Below are 20,032 nucleotides of genomic sequence, written 5' to 3'. Positions count from 1 at the left end.
TATCATCTTTCATTTTCGATATTTTTTATATATATCCCCCTGCCCCAAGTTGCGGCGCTGAATTCGAATTTAAACGACATCGGAAGTGTCATTGTTCATTTTATTCAGGGCGCAAAATTTCCGGGCAAAATTATCGTAGAGTATCTGGACTTGTTCCATCTGCTTTCATTTAACAACATCTTTCAAACGATATGCTACTTTACCCCCTTCCCCTTCCATTTGAAAATTTTGAGTATGATCCTGTCTGGGACCCTGCGGGGGACCGTGGGACTAATATGTTCACTTTGAATCATTGTACTTTTGCAACGATGAAACATGTGTTTTCCTGTTTTGACATCTGTCCCACCGTTTCAGATCTGAGAGTGGCCATGAGCTTTACAATGACATTTTTGCTGACGTTTTGTCCGGCAGCAATTTTGCACAGGGTAATTTTAGAGAGTAGAAATTTGTTCTGTCTTCTTTCATTTCCCAATAGCTTTCCAACGATATGCTACTTGACCCCCCTTACCATTTAACATTTTTGAGTTGGACCCCGCCTGGGGCCCTGCGGGTGACCCTGGGACAACAATTTTTGCTTTGATATGTTGTACGTTTAAAATGATTGAACACGTGTTTTCCTGTTTTGCCATCTGTCTCACCGTTTGCGATTTCTAGGGGTGGCAATGGACTTCCTGGACAATCTGTATGTTCATATAACTCGCACAGTATATGCATTCGGAAAAAATTTATTACAGTTTCTTAATAGAGTTCCTTAGTGCTTTCGATTGGTGTATAAACCATCTTCAACTTCGATTTATAATCTCCCTCTCTTCCCTTGTTAGCTGGAAGACCAATTGGGAAGCAACCATTAGGAAGACCTAGGCGCAGATGGGAGAACAATATTAAGATGGATCTCGCAGAAATAGAAATACAAGGTAGAAAGTGCGTCCAGTTGGGTAAGGATAGAAGTCAGTGGGAAGTTTTTGTTAACGTGGCATTGAACCTTCGGGTTCCCTGGGCCATAGAGTTTAGTTAGTTAGTTAGTTATGCGAATACACTTGAATAAATTTTACACATAAGTATTTCAAATAGGCATATCAGACAGCTAGTAGGATAACTGTCCCAGTAATTGACAGTGTACCAGTAATTGACACTGTCGTCTTTTTTTCGCCACAACAAGACTGCGGGGCTAGGTACGAGCAAATGCTGTTATCTTTTATTCCTTTGTGGTGTTGTCAATCCTACACTACTGATAATATTTGCTGCTCGGTAGTAGTACTTCAAAGATAGCAGAACATTGATGGACAGTAAGAAGTGAACTGTTTTATCAGACTTCTAGTAACGGTTTGTCTTAAGGCAGGCTGTTTTTGTATCCGGTGCATATCAAATGAAGGGTAAGGGAAAAAAACAAGGAATGTCCATGTATGTGCTTTTTCGGGTGCTTTGTCCTATCTGTTGGTGACTCTTGGTACTATTTGACTGTATATGCCATGCATGCCTAGTTGTAGAAATGTCCATTTAAAAAGCGACGAAGGATTTAATAACACTATTCTTTTTACTCGGTTTTCAATGTTAAAACGCCGTTTTCTCGAAAATGCAGTTTTGTGACATTCCTTCTTTATTTTCCCTTACCCTTCAAATAGGTGATAATAAAAACTGACGAGTTGAAGATGTTTTGAGGCAACTGAAAGACTAATAGATCAGACTAAACCGATAAATGTAGCTTTTTGAAAGTAAAAGCAAGTTTTCAGGGGGTGTCAATTATTGGTCACAGGTCATCTGCTATAATTACTGGTGATTTTCCTGTACTCAATAAATATCAGTAGAAATTTGTATACCGTGTATTTCCTTGGAGTTAAGTTGAGTGATAAAGTTAAAAACATTATTTCTTATAAAATCCTAGTAGTTGACAGGGGGTGTCAATTACTAGGCTACTGCAGAAAAATTGTAGAAAAAATTTCCCAAGGCACACCTAAGTTGTTATAAATCGAAAGGTCCTGGGTTGACACCTTTGTGATTAACAGAGAACCGACCTAGCTTTTTAATTTTTTCTCTTAAAGTGGTAAGTACCTCTTGGTACGGGGTTTAGTACTCTTGTGCCTTTTTCTTTATTTTTCTTTGTCTGTTTGAGTGTTAAGTGTGACTTTTAAGTAAGTGCCTAGCCTACATTAGCCAATTAGTAAAAAAGACATTTGTTTATGCATACTATAAATGCTTTACACTGATTAAACCAAGGAAAGTTTCTACTGTGTTTCTTTACAATTGTGAATCATCTATAAGCCTAGAAGAAAGACGAAACCATCAAATGTAATTCAGGTAAATCGAAGCCTTTCTTCGAGTACTAAAAGTGCAGTGTCGAAGGCAATCGCAGCAGTGAGAGTAGAATGTCATGTGCAACTGCAACCAAACAGTTCGAGGTTCCTAGAACAACCTTACTAACACAAGTGTTCAGTAAGGACTCCAGAGGGTAGGAAAACGGGGCAACAGACAGTACTTACTGAGACCGAAGAAAACCGCATTGTTGATTGGGTACTTTCGATTGCAAAGCGTGGTTTCCCATTAATGAAATACGATGTACTAGTGACAGTTCAGAAAAATGTCTTGAGCTTTAACCGTCAAAATCCATTCACCGAAACCTGGCCGCCATTGGTATGAATCATTCATGGGGCGTCACCCCGAATTAGCTGAATGAATACCTGAGCAGCTCAAAAGCCAGCGTGCGAATATCTCCGAACAGCAAATTCGTAACTGGTTTAACGAAATACAACCATAAATGGAAGACAAAAAGCTGATTGAAGTTCTTCAGAGTTCGTCTCGTGTTTTCAACTGCGACAAAGCCGCATTCCATTTGAATCCAAAATCTAATAAAGTGATTGGGCCACGAGGAGAAAAAAAAAATGTATAACATAATTTAAGGTTCAGATAAAAAAAAATCCATCACCGTACCTCTGACTGCATGTGCCAATGGTACTGTCCTGCCATTTAAAGTGTTCCCGTATGCTCGCATTCCAGGTGAAGTTGTGCAGAATGTTTCTGACGAGTGGCCAATAAGAAAAAGTTCGTCGCGATGAATGACTGGAAAACCCTTTTACGAATATATAACCAATGTGTCTCTGTTGACCCACAGACCCTGCGACGTGTGCAGCAGGACTGGCAAAATAGACTCTAGTTATGTATACAGCGCAATGGAGGTCATATTTAGCATATGCTGTAATGCCGACTCTGACAAGTGTCCCAAACTTTGACAGGTCATAACTCCTACATAAATAAAGATGTCGCAAAACGGATTGCACAGGTGTAATCCCCAGAAAAAAACCAGTGTAAAATGATATGCGACATGACCCCCTTCCCATGTCAAAAACGTGACCCAAATCGAAAATGGCTGCCGCTGTCGCCATAGCCTCTATAAGTTGCGGCCCCACCTATGGATGCCCCATACCAAACGACATTTTGATTCCTCACACCGTTTGACTTTTATAGGGGTATATCCAGACTTTTGTCTCACCCTATATTTTACCCATAGCTTTTTAGTCATAAAGTGAATTTTCCAGTGAATTTTCTTTTTCTGTGCTATGAAGATTTGTATTATTTCAGTATTAACATCAGTTATATACAAAAATACTGTAATAGCTCTGTTAGAGAAAGAAATAAACATATGTTTATGTAAGTAAAAACTCATAAAGCAGCTTGGTAAGTTGGTAAAAAATTTTATGGTTCATTGGAATAAGATATTAAGAGATGTCAATTACTGGTGATTATCTCAAATCATAGTGTCAATTTCTGGTACAATGATTCAACCTTTCGTGTACATATTTTTAAAAATAATTATTATCTGTCTATTATTTTTCTGATAGTGTGCATGAATGAAGGAAGGATGCCTTCGTACCTATACGAGAGATCAGTAAGTCAGGCCTATCTCAAGGGTGAAAAAACTTGCAATTTGTCAAATGCTGATCTTATACTGTCAATTATTCGGACAGTTACCTTATATAGAGACAAATACACAGAGATTTGACGCGCAATAAGTAAAACGAGAGCTACCATTTGAAAGAACGTGTTTCACATAGCCTCTAAGCAGTATTCAAATAACAACGTTAGCGCTATTGAAGTCAACTTGTGGGAAGATGGTTATAGTATGAACACCTTGAGGAAAAAAAAAAGTTAAACAGTTCGGTTGAAACATTTATCCAACTGACAGTACCAGAGCAAAGAGCGGTACCAGGGATTTAGTCAATAAACATGCCTTTGCTTTTATTGGTGTGAAATACAAAAAGCCTACAGGAAGTTATGACATGGCATTAGTACCCTGTTTAAAAAAAACAAACAAAAAAAAAAAAAAAAAAAACTGAGAGGATACAATACTTCCTTCACTAATCCGTCAAATACTTGACGTTTCTATAGTCATCTCTGTACGTACGAAGATAGTTACGTAGGACAGATAAAACAAAAACATATTCTTGGGTGTTTTTCAAGGGATCCATTTCTTTGCTTCTCTGAAGAAAGACTGATATCCGTCCCTAAAGGGGTAAATAACATAATACATATGAGATACCTAATACAAGGTGTTCCAAAATGTTCTTTCCAACTTTGATCGCGTATAAGTCAGAAATGGGGTACATAGAAAGGTACGGTTTGCGGCATGATGTTCACACACACCTAAACTTACCAACACTGCCAACAAATCTCTCTTCTCTAATTTTAGCTGTTTTTGTTTGTCTTTAGAGGTGAGGCATTAACGAAAATGGCAACCACTCAGGAGATGGCATAGTGTGTGGAATGGTGGATAGAAACCAAATCTGCCACCCAGATCCAGCGGAACTTCCGGATGCGTTACAGACGGACACCCACATCACATCCGACCATCGGGCAGTGCTACAGGGTGTTCAAGGAAACTGGGTGTGTCATGTAGAGGATAAGTTCTGAACGTTCGAACACGAGTGAAGCAAATATGGAACGGCTGCAACAGGCATTTCTCCGGAGCCCAACGAAATCAATCCGTCAAGCATCTCTACAATTGCAGCTGCCACCGAGCACGGTGCATAGATTGCTACACAAGCCCCTAAAGCTGCATGTCTATAAGCCACAAGTGCTGCATATGCTTCAACTTTATGGCAAGCCAAAGCGTTTGCAATTGAGATTCTAGATCGTATCGACAGGGACCCAGACTTTCTAACAAAGGTTTTTCCGGAATGGTAAACCGATACAATGTGCGGATATGGGGCTCCGAGAACCCCCACGTAAGCCTAGAAATTGTGCGCGACAGTCCAAAGGTAAACGTGTGGTGTGGTCTGTTTCATGAGCGTGTGGTGGAACCGTGTTTCTTTGCAGAGGCGTCAATCACCACGGCAGTTCATCTGGACATGTTGGAACAGTTTGCATCTCCATAAGTCCGAACACCTGAAATTGAAAGGGGGGGGGGGCTTTGTAAAGGATGTAGTCTATAAGCCCCCAGTCCAAGGATCTGCATGAACTGAGAGCTCGCATCGGCGCAGCACTTGAACACGTTACGGAGGACATACTTGGCCGGACGTGGGTGGAACTGGAATTAGATATTCTGCATGCTACACATGGCACACACATTGAACTCTGTTAAATGGCTAGTGAAACTTTAGGTGTGTGTGAACATTATGTCAGAAACCGCAGCTTTCTATCTATCCCCATTTCTGACTTTCACGCGATAAAAGTTGAAAAATCATTTTGGAACACCTTCTATTTGATGCTCCAATACAATCAACCTTTCTAATAGAGTTTCTGTGGTCTATTCTAAGTTGCAATTTAAAACCGATGGGAAGCAAGAAGACTTTCCTACGCGTATTTCCATTGTCTTGAATTTTAGTAAATAGCTTAAAGACAATGAAGGACATCAAAAATCTAGAAAATGATCCAGGTAATGTCTGCAAAATGCTATTAATTTAAAAAGTGTTTCCAGACCTTGTCCTACGGATTACAAAGCTACGGTGATGAGCAGTTTTTGACGTAATAATTGTTTAGGCAATTTACTGGTCTATACCAATGTTAAAAAAAAAATGTATACATGCTGTTTTTTTCTGCTGCGTCTAATATTTAATGTGTACTATTAACTGTACTGTTTCGGCGTTCCCCTGGCACCTTCTTCAGCATTCTCTGGCACCTCCATTTATTTTGTTTATGTAAAAATGTAAATTTCCTTGAACGAGAATCCTTTTATGAATTTAAGATTATAACAGCTTTTTAACAAAGTGCGTTTTAAAAGTGAGTTTCTACGAACTTAAATTAATTACGTAAGTGTTCAGAGAAGTGTTTTCCATAAGTTTTTCACAGTAATAAACAATTTCGAAAGACAGAAGGATTCTAATACAAGAGAGAGGCACGGTGGTTCAGTGGTAAAGCGCTTACTTCTGGTATGTGGGATCCCTTGTTCGATCCCCGTCCAAGTAAGTTTGTGGTGGACAACATCGTATCCATGGGTTTTCCGGGGAGCTCCCGCTTTCTCATTCCACCAATTCTTCCATCATCATTCATTTGCTTTAATCATCGTCTCCCTTAGTCTAAAGGGCATAGACGTGGGACGTTAAACTCAAAGATTTCATTTCTAATTCAAGAGATTTTACATTTTCATGTATACAAAATAGTGCAACAGTACATTTTGAGAAGTGACACAGATTGTCAGTGAGTTTCCCGATCTGCTGAGAAAAGTATCAGGAAACACCGAAACAAATCAGCTAATGGCACTTTAAATATTGGACATGTAAATGAAAGTACGTACACAAGTTGTTTTAAACATGTGTCGATTCATATCTTTAAATAATTTTAGAAAATTAGTTTATTTAATAACTTCTGTGGGTACTATGTGTCTCATTTGCTAAATTTTTATGTTCTTTAGTAGCTTTAAGTTAAAAAGGTGGAAGGGAGAAGGAAAGTGTAACCCTTAACACTCGCCCAGCGAAGATACTAGAAATAACGTATCCGACGAACATAGGGTCAGTTTTGACCCATCAATATTTTAGTTGTTTTCTAAGGAGAACATAGTATTACAGTGAAACCTCTACTAACGGACACCTCTATAAAGCGGACACCTCCCTTAACGGACAAATTTTGTAATCCCCAAACACTGTAATAGGAAAAAACATTGGCAAACCTCTCTAAAGCGGACACTCTCTAGTACGGACACTTCCTCTAGAAATAAGTTGAAAAGGGTAGTAAAAATACATTTTTAGTAATTCATACATGTGTCACCAAGGCAGCATTGTGACATTTTGCCCCCTCAACTGTCTGCTCATTGACCCAGACGAAGCGTCTCTGTTTTATGTCCTTTGCTTGCATCCCACTTCCACCCAAGCTGTTTTAGACACAAAAGTGATTGGCAGTTGCCCGCCGTTAGGGATGACACGTTAAGCTACTGTCCCGTTGGAGTCTCTAACCAACCAGAAGACACGTTTATTATTTTTTGCCCTGATGTATGTATATTGTCTCAAAAAGGACACTCAGGACTGCAATTACCCCACAAATTAAAGCACCATACTGAAAACGATGGAAGTACTGATAAGTGTAAAGTGCAGAGAACTATAACATGTTATTTCCATGTTGTGCCTCGAACATAGAGTATTGGATGACAGAGGATAATGCATGTAATATTCGTAAATACGTGATTCATGCAAAAAAAAAAAAAAAAAAAAAATTCTAATTGTATATTACTTTGCTCATTAATTTACATAACAAAATACTGAAACCTCTTGAAGGCGGACACCTCCCTATAGCGGACAATTTTTGATTCCCCACTGCTGTCCGCTTTAGAGAGGTTTCACTGTATTACTAAATTTCCAATTAATTTAAAGCTTGATACTAGTGATGAGCATATTGATCTTCAGTGGCGGATCCAGAGGTTAAAAATTGGGGAGAGGGGCCAGCCAGAACCCAGACTATGATAGCTTCAGCAGTTTCTTCCTGCTGTCTAATCAGTTCATGAAATATCTCATCTGAAGTTTTCAAAAACTTTTGCTCGGACATTATTACCACACAGAGAAAAGAAACGCACAGATTATTTTCATTCTTCTTCTGCATGATTGAAGTTGGACTAAAATGTTTGATATTTACTCTGACAGGCAGTTTACCAGTTCGTGAAGGGAAATTTCCCGTTCGCAGACATGAAATTTTCTAATATGATTCAATGTTTCCCACAAATATATAACACACACAAACACACCCAGATATGCATATATATCACCATGCGTTTCCATTGCTACATATATTTAAGAAAATTATCTCATATCCTACATATTTGGAATAAAATATCCTGCATTTCAACCACTGATATGAATTTCCTGCTTTGTGGGAATTTTTTGCCACTTTACAACACTGCTGACATGTTGGAGCATGCTAAGGGAATGAGCAAAGAGTAGAAGTGATCATGTAAAAGGAGTAAAATCGCAACAATCGGACGGTGTGAGGTGGACAAGACTAATAAAATATCCTTCACGTAAACAGCGAAAACCGGGTCATTCAAGACCCAGACAAAGAATTGTTTATTTGTGGTTGACAAATAAAGAATGCTAGGGTAATAGAAGTGGTATTGCATGGTACGTAAGTTAAAAGAAGCGTACCTAGGACGATGACCGGAAAAAGGAAGAAGAAATTGGAAAAAAGTTAAAATAAAACATTTATGAGTCGAAAATGACCCGATCTCCGTTGGGCGAGTGTTAATGTATATTCTTGTTTGAAAAAAAGAATAAAAAGAAAAAAAAAGACAGGCCACCTACCTCTCTTTGAAAACCTCTCTACTCTAACACACGGTGAAAAAGAAATATGGATTTTCTTTTGCCAATTGGTATGTCACTTAGTGGAAAGTGTCACAACATTAAAATTGAAGGCTCTAATGCATACACTCATTATCTGCTTACTGTAACTTCTTCAAAATATGAATACAAACGGTACTCGGAATATCAGAGTATTTTGAAACTTTTTTGTCATTGAAAATTTAGTTTGAATTGCAGTCACAATCGTCAATATTTTTCTCTACCTATCTCCCTGTCTGGTGAGTGGAAACACAAAGCTTTTTCTTTTTTAGAAAACTTGTTTTCTCTTGTGATTAATACCCAGTGGCAAAATTTCACAACAAATTTATGTAGTACAAAGGTACAAGAAAGTACAAAGATGTATCAAAAGCTAAGGTGAATTTTTGATATACTGAAAAAACGTGCAGTAATAAATATCTGAAACTGTATCGTGCTTGATACATGGTATCACACTAATATTCGACATAGGAACCATTGCGGTCCAAACATGCATTCCAACGTGACCCCAAATCGTCCATGCCCTTTACAAAGAAATGTTCCTTCAGGTTCTCTAACGAGGTAACTGTGTAGCCTGTTGTGCCTGTTCCAGTGTATCGAACGCTGTCCACGCAAGTGTTTCTTTAGAGTCCAAACAAATGGTACTTGGAACATGCTAAATCACGGCTATACGGGGGATAATTAAGAATTTCACAATTCAAACACATGATGTGCGGACGAGTCTGTTCGGCTGCATGTGATTGTGCGTTATCGTGCAGTAACTACAACCTCTCTCGTAGTGCCCCTTTTTGTTCCTGACATATGGCTGCTTTCAGCCTGTCCACAGTTTGGCAGTAGGTGTCCGCAGTAATACTCGTACCCTTTGCGAGAAATTCAACACACTGACAGACCCAAAACATAGTAGCCATTGTTTTCTTGGCATATGTTTTGGTCTTGAATTTCTTGGCGTGCGGTGACGACGAATGTGTTTCCATGTCATGCTCTGGCGTTTTGATTCAGGTGTCCATAGAGATATTGGGGTTTCATCGCCTGTTATGATGCAATGAAAGAATGAATCTTCTTCGTGAACATATCGTGTGAAGTATGTCAGGGAAATGCAAATTCGAATGTGTTTTTGGCCCTCACTCAGATGTTTTGGCACCCAGCGCACACACACTTTCTTCAAGTCAAGTTGGTCGTAGACGATACTCCTGACTGAACCTCATGAGATTTGAAATGCATCTGGGGCCGCGGTGGCTCAGTGGTAGAGCGTTCACCTCTGGTGCTTGGGGTCCCGGGTTCGATCCCAGCCCCTGCCAAGTGAAATTTGTGGTGGACAAACACCGTGTACGTGGGTTTTTTCGGGGTTCTCCCGTTTTCTCCCTTTTTCTTGATTCCACCATTTCATTTATCACTCATCATCACCGTCTCCTTAGCCTAACCGGCATAACCGTGGGACGTAAAACTCAAAAATTTCATTTCATTTCATTTGAAATGCATCTGCAATGTCATGCAATCTCATCCGCGTATCATCGCATGAACGTCACATACATTCCTGTCGGCGATGGACGTTGGGGTCTTCCACTTGTGTTCTCATCTATCACAGTCCTTGTACCACTTACGAAAGCATTTCACCACACATACACTTGCTTATGTAACATAACACTCTCTTCATAGATCTCCACTAGTTCTTTATGAATGTCGGATGGTTTCTTTCCCTTAGCCCATAAAAAGCGACTCTTCCTTCAAGTAATGTTCAAGTCGATGCGCCATCTTTAAATTGCTCTAGGTACCAGACGATTTAACGTAGAAGATTGTAATTGCTGTCAGACTTTCCTCTCCTTGGTATCTGCAATATACTAAAAATTAATTAGCTACACAGAAAACTCTGGGTTTTAGAGTCAAATTTACCTTGTTGTTTTTCACGCTCTTATACCTGTAAGTATGCTGAAACATATATTGAGAGAATGCATATTGGTAAAATAAAACACGAGATCACAACCATGAAATCTACTGCCGTAGAAATGATCCTGAATAATTTTTTTCAAACAGAATTTTTCGTCGAGTAAGCTGATGTCTGTGATAGAGATTTCTACGCTATAGTTTTCTGGTGAAGTTCTTGTTGAACAATTTTCATTTAGAAAAATTTCAGATGGACGATCATGCCTTCTCTCTGCAAAGCTCTAGTTTGTATCACTTTTAGTAATTTATCTTAAAATACATTGAGGATTTTGTGATCGAAGATAAAAATAAACCTGTGCATTTGTGTATATACGTTGAAAAAGACTTTTCCCTGTTTGCTATGCCTAAGTACGCCTTAATGAAATGTTGCCTGCCTTGTACCCAAACCAATATTCTTAACTTAAGAGTTTATTTTTTTCAATATTTCAGCTCACACGGGGTCATGGTCACGATCTGGGCAACCATTAATATGGCATCATGATCTATATCACTTACTTGAAATAACATCAATCCACTATAAATAGAATTGGGGAAGTCTTGGCTGAAGTTACTTCCCAACAAGAACTTATCAATTTTATTAACATTGGATTGATGTTATTTTAACCGAGTGTTACACTGATGTAAGTGTATGTTAGGAATATTTTTTTTTTTTTTTTTTTTTTTACAGGCAAGAAGAAAACATGCCAAATTAGTGATTTCCCGGCTAGAAGAGGATAGGATCGCGATCATAACCGCCGTGAGGATTGACTATTAAGGAAAATAAACCGTTAAATTAAGAAGATTGATTTGGGTACAGGGCAGTTGAGTGTTTCGAAATGTGCTTGATAATGAATATAACCTAACACCCTTAGTTACTCTTGGCAAACGTTGTGCCATCAATCTTACATCAAACATATTTATAAATTCAGAAAACTTCTTTTGTAATCAAAAGCACCAAGTAACTTGTAAATTACAGTATTTTCAGTTTCTTAAATACACTGCAGAACTAAAGAGTATTTCATAAAGAATGCAACTTTTGAAATGGCCGCCATTTCTGTCCTAGTAAGTTGGCAGCACTGAACGTTACACGATTTTCATATGTTTTGTGTAAGGATAGGAATGGACCGCCTCATGACGGAACAGCGTGTTATAGTGAAAACTTATTACAAATGTGGTGCATGTTGTACAGAGACTTTTCGCAAACTCCGTGGAATGTTTGGTCAACGTAATGCACCGAATAAGTCCAGTGTGATGAGACGGATTGCTAAATTTCAGAAAACCGGTTTGGTTGTGGTTATTAAACCTTGTAATAAGTTTTCACTATGACAAGACGCTGTTCCGTCTTGACGTGCTCTATTCCTCTATATCCGTACAGAAAACAGACAACGATCATGCGCTATTCGGCGCTCCCTGACTACTAACCATAAAGACAACAGATGAGAATCGTGTAACGCTCAGTGCTCCCAATTTACTAGAACAAAAATGGCGGGCATTGCAAAGTTGCGTTTTTTATGGGACACTCTTTGCCAAGTACAGTGGGACGCAGCAATACATTTCTACCATTAATTTGATTTTACTAATAACTATTGGAATGCGGTTCTTAACATGCAGATACGTTCCAAGATTGGTCATATTCCTAGGTTTATAATATCTGTTTCAAAATCCTTGATCTATAAGAATATTTTCGGGTTTTTGCAATGTGAATTTAAGGTTACAGACAATAAAGCTAATAACTGATCTTAATATATACATTGTCTTCTATAAAATAGCTACAAAACAGTCGCCTGATGCACTATAGTCAGCGCCGTGACCACGGAGGACTACAGAAGATGATTGACAAAATAGTTGACACACGGAAACAATATGGAATGGAAATCAACATTGAAAAGTCGAAAGTCATGAGAATATCCCGAGGAAATGCGCTCTTACGGGCCAGAGTAGAACAAACAGAACTTTAAGAGGTCAAGAATTTCAAGTATCTGGGAAGTATTTTGACAAGAGATCCTTACTGTAGCAAAGAGAGCGGGTTAAGAATTGCCGTAGTGAAAGAAGCATTCAAAAAAAAAAAAAAAAAAAAAAAAAAACTCTTAATTAGCAGGCTCAATATTGGACTTAGGAAGGAGTTGATCAAGTGCTATATATGGAGCATTGGAGTGTATGGTTCAGAGACTTGGACATTACGAAAGTTAGAGAAGAAATACAAAAGCTTCGAAATGTGGTGTTGGAGGAAGATGGAGAAGATAAAATGGACAGAGAGAGCAACAAACGAAGATGTTTTAAAACTGATAGGAGGGAAGAAGACATTGCTAGCCACCACCCTTCGTAGGAAGATCAATTGGATTGAACAGATGTTGCAAAGAGATTGTCTTTTTCATATCGCCATAGAAGCAAAGATGGATGGAAAGCGGTGAATAGGAAGAAGAACACAGCTGATCAATGATTTGAGACACAGGAGAAGATATGGGGGTTAAAAGAGGAAGCTGAGGATCGAAAAACGTGAAAAAAAACATTTCCAGGCCTAAATCTAAAATAGAAAAAAGAAAAAAAAACTCTTTAGTCCCAGGACGTGCCGAAAGGCAGAATATTTAATAATAATGATAATAAAGCTCACTTGACGCGAGTTGGAATTGAATCAAGAACCCCATGCACCAGAGGTGAACGCTCTACCACTGAGCCACCTCGGCCCTCGAGAAGTTTCGTGGTTTAGCTCCGAATACTATTGTTATATCCTCATGAAGTTTATGTGAAACAACCGGTGCATTTGTATTTAAGAATTATGTTCGAATATACGCACACCCTATATATAAACGGGTCAATCTGTTGAAAAGTTATATCAGCTCAGAAGATCAGAGGTGCCAAACTTTGTCTCCATTAAGGGATTGAAAATGCTGTAACTCAACTGATTTCAGAGTTAAGAACTAACCATAGATCATGGCACAACATACCTTAATATAACTTGAAATGAAATGAAATCTTTGAGGTTTACGTCCCACGATTATGCCGGTTAGGCTAAAGGAGACAGTGATGATGAGTAATGAATGAAATGGTGGAATGAAGAAAGTGGGAGGAAACGGGAGAACCCCGAGAAAACCCACGCACACGGTGTTTGTCCACCACAAGGTTCACTTGGCGGGAGCTGGGATCGAACCCGGGACCCCAAACACCAGAGGTGAACGCTCTACCACTGAGCCACCGCGGCCCCCTTAATATAACTTAATGCATGTGTAACCTATTATTCTATATTGTTGTATTGACTTAGTTCTAAATCCCAAATAACCTTATTACTTCAAAGTTGCCTTCATTTTCGAGAACGATTACTTTGATTCCCTCACATTAAATAACTTTTCAATAATTTCCCTGACAAAAATCAAATTTCCTGTGGGAACCCTGGTCTTATACCAGACTGACAACGCCAGACCGCATACATATTTAACGACCCGTCAGAAATATAGAGAACTTGGCTGGGAGGTTATAATGCATTCACCGTATAGCTCAAACCTGGCACCGTCAGACTATCATTTGTTTCGGTCTCTGTATAAGTCCCTGAATGGTGTTAAGTTAGTTTCAAACGAGGCCTGTGAAATCCACGTGTCACTTTTTTTTTTTTTTTTTTAATATCAGCAACCATAGAACTTTTCTAGTGCCGGAAACATAGCAGAAAATCGTTGAACAAAATTGTGCCAGTAAATGTTAAACTCTGCTCGCTGTGTGTTGAAAAATGTGGTGGGTCCGATGCCTATCTCTAAAATCAATTTTTCGTATAATTTATATTAAAATTTTCGTTAGGGTTCTCAGTCACTATGTAGTAGTACTGAGAAAACCTCTAAAGGAAAAAAAAAACACTTTAAATCTTCCGCAAACATCGAAGATAGAAAGATGGAGACAAACATGGAAATAAACGATAATCAATAATAAAATAGTAAACAAGAAACAATATCAATAATACAGTAAAACCTGTCTTCGTGTCAATCCATACGAAGTGATCCAGAGGTGGTTGCTCGACCATCTCCGAAAATTATAAAACTTTGAGTGTGACGAACCTTGAGTATGCAAAGGTCAATAACATCATTCAGATTGTCATTAGTACAAGTGTTCCTGAATGGTAGCCATCTTTGTTGTCGGCGGAGTGCCATTTTTTGCAATTGCAAGCGTTTACGAAAACTACAGTTGCTCAGGAAGTACGTATCAGACGAACTCCAAACAAAAACGAATGTTTAGAGGAGAGACTGAGGTACACGGAGAACATACACTCTTGCTTCTAAATAAATATGCAGGTTTGCAAACTAATACATGAATCCCTTAGAAAAAATACAGAAAATTACATTTTTAAAGGGCTGTTATTTCGAGTGGCATAAAGTGTGTGTGTGGGGGGAGGTGTCATAAATTTTGTGCCCAATACTATTACATGTAAAGAGTCTGCAGAAATACCCACAGCTATGATACCACTAGCATCGTAGATTTATGGGGGTCCGAAATTTGAAGTTTGTGATTGTGATGCTATGTTTGGGGCGTAATATCTCAGGAGGGCAAAGTGCTAAAAATTGCTGCTTAGGCTACAAAGTAGTTCTGTATGTGAATAAATTTTCGCCTAAAAAAAAAACAAAAAATCGTGACTGATATTACTGGAGAAAAAAGTGAGAACATGTTAAAAACGCGAAGAAAGCACGCGCGTGAGAACGATTGTAGCCCGGAAAAATTTAAATGTTTTTATATGTTTCATGTCAGATCTCAAAAACTAGGTACGGTTCAGCAATTAGGTCCGCTTTTGTCTGTGTTTAGTTGTGCAAAAACTTGCGAGTGACGTTTGTTCCATCTTTCTAGCTCCATGATCATTGCCACGTTTACAGAGTGTACAATTTATCTTGACCATCCGCTATAACGGATAAACCAAAAGAGAGAGAAAAGCGAAACTTTGCACGAAGCTACTATAACAAAGTGGGTATCTTTGTATATATTAAACAGAAACACTCAACAAACAGTGTTGTCAACCCAATATAAAGTTATATTTTCTCAAATGGCACTACTCACCTCCAGTGCTTGGGGTCCCTGGTTCGATCCCAGCTCGCGCCGTGCGGACAAACACCGTGCTCGTGGGTTTTCTCGGGGTTCTCCCGTTTCCTCCCACTTTCTTCATTCCACCATTTCATTCATTTCTCATCATCACAGTCTCTTTAGCCTAACCGGCATAACCGTGGGACGTAAAACTCAAACATTTCATTTCATTTCAAATGGCACTACGTTAGATTATTACACATTTCAAATCAATGTGTGAAACGTAAACTTAAAATACCACCTTTATTCAGTGTTGCAAACTAAGGATGTTATAGCATCACAAACATCTAAAGTTCGAAAGTCTCTAACGCCAATACAGCATAACGGAGATGCACAGGATAATGCACATCGAAAGTACTTTAGTGTTGGATACCATGGTCATGGCATGACTTGTTTCGAATGAATAGGAACGAAGTTACCAAACCTTGAAAATTTTAATTTTTTGAAAGCACTTATTTCGTAAAAAAATGTTGAAGTAAGTATCATATCTTGTTACTTGTATGGTTTGTAATGGATGTGTAATTATTTCGATATCTCAAACTGTTCCAGAGATACGATAATCGTTGCTGAAGTTTGCAACACTGCTTAAATCATGTAATTGTGAGAACTTGTAATTACATGTACTGAAAGCTATTGCTGTAATGCTATAGGAGAGAAGGGACACAACAATGATTTTAATTATTTTCACAAATACGCCATTTTCAGCAGGATAGGATGAAAATGTGTAACGCAACCTTGTGAACACATTAACTTCCGTAACTGAGATTGAATTTCAATGATACTTCGCTGATACATTAAGTGCCTTAATAACGCCGTCCAGTTCGATAATGGGTGTCGTGCGTGCAACGGGGAGATAACCCCCTTACCATATAAACATGGCAATGATGATGGAGCTAGAAAGATGGAACAAACGCCACTTCCAAGCTTTTGCACAACTGAACGCAAACAAAAGTGGGCCTAATTGCTGAACCATGCGTAGTTTTTGAGATCTAACATGAGACATATCAAAAATTTTAAATTTTTCCGGGCTACGACCATTGTCACGCGCGTGCTTTCTTCGCGTTTTTAACTTGTCCTCACTTTTTTCTCCAGGTAATATCAATCACGATTTTTTTGCAATAGTTTATTCACATACAGAATTTTTTTGTGGCCTAAGCAACAATTTTTATCTCTTTGCCCTCCTGAGATATTACGCCCCAAACATGCCATCAAAATCACAAACTTCAACTTTCGGACTCCCATAAATCAATGGTGTCAGTAGTATCATAGCTGTGGTTTATTTGTACAGACTCTTTTCATGTAATAATATTCAGCACAAAACTTATGAACCCCACACTTTATGCCATTCCAAAATACAGACCCTTTAAAAGTGTAATTTTCTGTACTTTTTGTAATGATTTGATGTATTGGTTTGCAATTCTGCATATTTATTTAGAAGCAAGAGTGTATATTCTCCGTATACTTCAGTTTCTCCTCTAAACATCCGTTTTTCTTTAGAGTTCGTCTGATACCTACGTCAGGCTTTTCAATGATAATGGAAAAAAAAAAAAATAGAAGATCACGACGAAAAAAATATAGGTGGTTTCGTGAAGTTATCAAAAAGAAAATCTCAATTATCCAATAGGTAGAAATAAAAAACATATCACATGGAAATAACACCAATTGTTATATGAACATACATTGTATTCTAAATATAACTAAATGGGTAATTATCTTGTTGCAAAATTTTATACGAGTTTCTTAGTGTTGTCGTACGTACCAAAGGTCAATTCACCTAAGGTGTCCAATTTTACAGAGCTTATGACGAGCACAGCGTAGAAGAAACTAGAAGTCAGTAGTCTGTGAATCCAGTACCGAGTCACGTACAACGCTGTGTAGAAGTTATTGTGGTGAACATCTATTATGTCTTTTAAAGTGACACCTTATTGAGAAGGGTACATATGTGCACTTTCCGATTCACAATTCAGTGCGTCAGTGATTGTGAAAATGTGTACGGCCGCACAATAGCAAGGGTAAGCCACGCTGTAGAAGTACCGGTCCTAAATATCAAGATCAAGTCGTGAGAGTGGAAAGGAAACGGGTATGTCCAGCCAGGACACCACGCGTTGTGAAAAACATCAGGACATCAGTTGTGAAGGAGAACCCACTCACCCAAAGCAACCTTACCACCTCATGCAGGATATCACAGAGCACAGTGTGTCGTATCGTAAAGGACAATTTGGGACTGAAAAAACATCATAATTCGATGGTGCATAAGTTATCACCAAGATACATTCAAGAGAAATTCACGAATGCAAGAAAGTTGTATGAACAGTACCTCTCAGGTGGGTTGTCACTCTGAATGAAGCCTGGATCTACCTTGATGACACCAATAAACCCAGGGCCATTTTTTTATTTATCGCATGATGCGAAAGGCCGCGGCGAGTTCGGCCGTGAATGTCGCGAGAAGTTTTCGAAAGGCTTCATGGTGGTGGCAGGTTTCTGTACCAGTGGGAAGTTGCCAACGCATCGTGTGAATTCCGAGGATAAGATAAATGCAGCCTACTTTCAAACGAACATCATGGAACCCTTATACACAACGTACATACCACAGTTTATGGCAGGGACAACCGGAAGGTTCGTGTATTATCGGCGTATGGCCACGGAGACTGGTATATATGTTATACCCTTCTAGTCCATACCTGTGAAGTCACCAGATGCGTCGCCGATGGATTTCTGCGTCTTTTGCCTACTGAAACAAGGCTTCGCGCAAAGGTGTCCGATCACCATAGCGGGGCTCTGGAAAGCTTGTCAAGCGGTGTGGTCTACAATTCCCCTCACACACCTTCGACGCGCACTACTTCAGTGGAAACTGTGTTGCAGGGCGATAGTCCAAGCTCGTGGCCACCACATCAAGCACAACCGTTGGTGGAGATTGTCGTGAGCAGGTGAGCGCACAAACTTCGGCCATTTTAGGTGAATTGACCTTCTGTAGTTCACCAGTACTAAGCAACACCATAAGAAAAGTGTAAAAAAGATCTGCATCAGGAAATCAGTGTTTGTTATTATACATCACCAAGATGTGAATAATTTCATCACTTGTAAGATCCTATCATTTTTTTTAAATAATACACATAAGTTGTAAAAATCAACATAAAATTCATAAAATAAAATCACAAAATACATGATACAAAGAGTTGGTTTGTTAAGTATCTAAATACACATTTGCACACAGAACTTAATGCATCTAAGGACATATATACAACAGCAAAAGTATCAGTTACCGTTTCATTTTCTTAAGTGCCTGATATGCTTAACTGCCATCTTCCGTTTCTCTTTGCTCTGCTTGTCTTGAATTTTTTGTAATTCATTCATCTTCAAGGATGCGGTCTGAATCATTACCTGAGCAACACTAACATCAGCCATGTTCTTTTTTGATAGCGCAGAAGGTAATATAAATAAATTATTTATAAGTCTTTAAAATCACTACTCTATAAAACTTTTTAATGAATATGACGAAACTAGTTTATTCTTTATTTCGTTTTGTAAGTGTATGAATACTTTTTACTCTAACTGTATATTGTTTGGTGTAATTATCTTTAGACAAGCAGGAAAGGACAAAACAGAAGGGTATCCATTCAACCACCCTACTGTGGAGACAAAAGGTTCTCCAATCACCCACACCTTATTCCTTATGTTAGTTTCACAAGTGGAAGTAGCAATGCCACAAAAATATAGGAAAAATAGGAAATATAGGAGCACTGGAAAGCGTGCAACGTCCTGAGCAACTGTACTTTTCGTAAACGCTTTCAAATGCAAACAATGCCACTCCACCGACAATAAACACGCCGCCATTCAGGAACACTTGTACATACGACAACGTAAATGATGTTATTGACCTTTCCATACACGCGGTTCGTCACACTCAAATTTTTATAATTTTCGGAGATGGTCGAGCAACCATTTTCCCCATCTTTAGACCACTTCAGATGGATTGAGCCCTTTAGCATAATCGAACGGGACTCGCAAAAACTTCCGGTTAACGAAGGTAGACCTATGCAAAAAAAAAAAAAAAAAAAAAAAAAAAAAGTGCGTGCAAATAATGGACATACTGATAAAATAAGATGCTGTACATACCTTAGTGAATTTACAATATGTATTCCTACTATGAATTAATACACGAAAAACATACAATGAACAGAAAAATACAGTTGACACGTTTACTTAATTTTTCCAAGTCAGTGAGGGTTTTCTATAAATACCACTGCTTGTCTGCTCAACTTTCTACAGAGACTCTAACCTAAGAAACCTTCTAAGAATATCAGAGTGTCATT

General features: G+C 38.5%; 2 long non-coding RNA genes across 4 annotated transcripts in view; one reads left to right on the top strand and one right to left on the bottom strand.

Moving 5' to 3' along the window:
- The window catches only part of LOC145674582 (uncharacterized), an 87,562-nt gene extending 73,302 nt beyond the window's left edge, over positions 1-14,260 (top strand). Inside the window, exon 6 of one of the 3 annotated variants that reach the window (XR_014128988.1) lies at positions 12,437-14,260. This is a non-coding gene — a long non-coding RNA (uncharacterized LOC145674582). Of the gene's footprint in view, positions 1-821; positions 5,388-11,355; positions 11,945-12,436 lie in introns of those variants that run through there. The other 2 variants (XR_014128987.1, XR_014128986.1) reach the window with 2 other exon arrangements.
- The window catches only part of LOC145674583 (uncharacterized), a 199,436-nt gene that overhangs the window by 32,087 nt on the left and 147,317 nt on the right, over positions 1-20,032 (bottom strand). The window lies entirely within an intron of this gene.

The sequence above is a fragment of the Thermobia domestica genome, chromosome 17, assembly GCF_964235325.1.
Source record: "Thermobia domestica chromosome 17, izTheDome1.hap1.1, whole genome shotgun sequence".
Taxonomy (NCBI): Eukaryota; Metazoa; Arthropoda; class Insecta; order Zygentoma; family Lepismatidae; genus Thermobia; species Thermobia domestica.
This window is presented reverse-complemented; position numbering and strand designations above follow the sequence as displayed.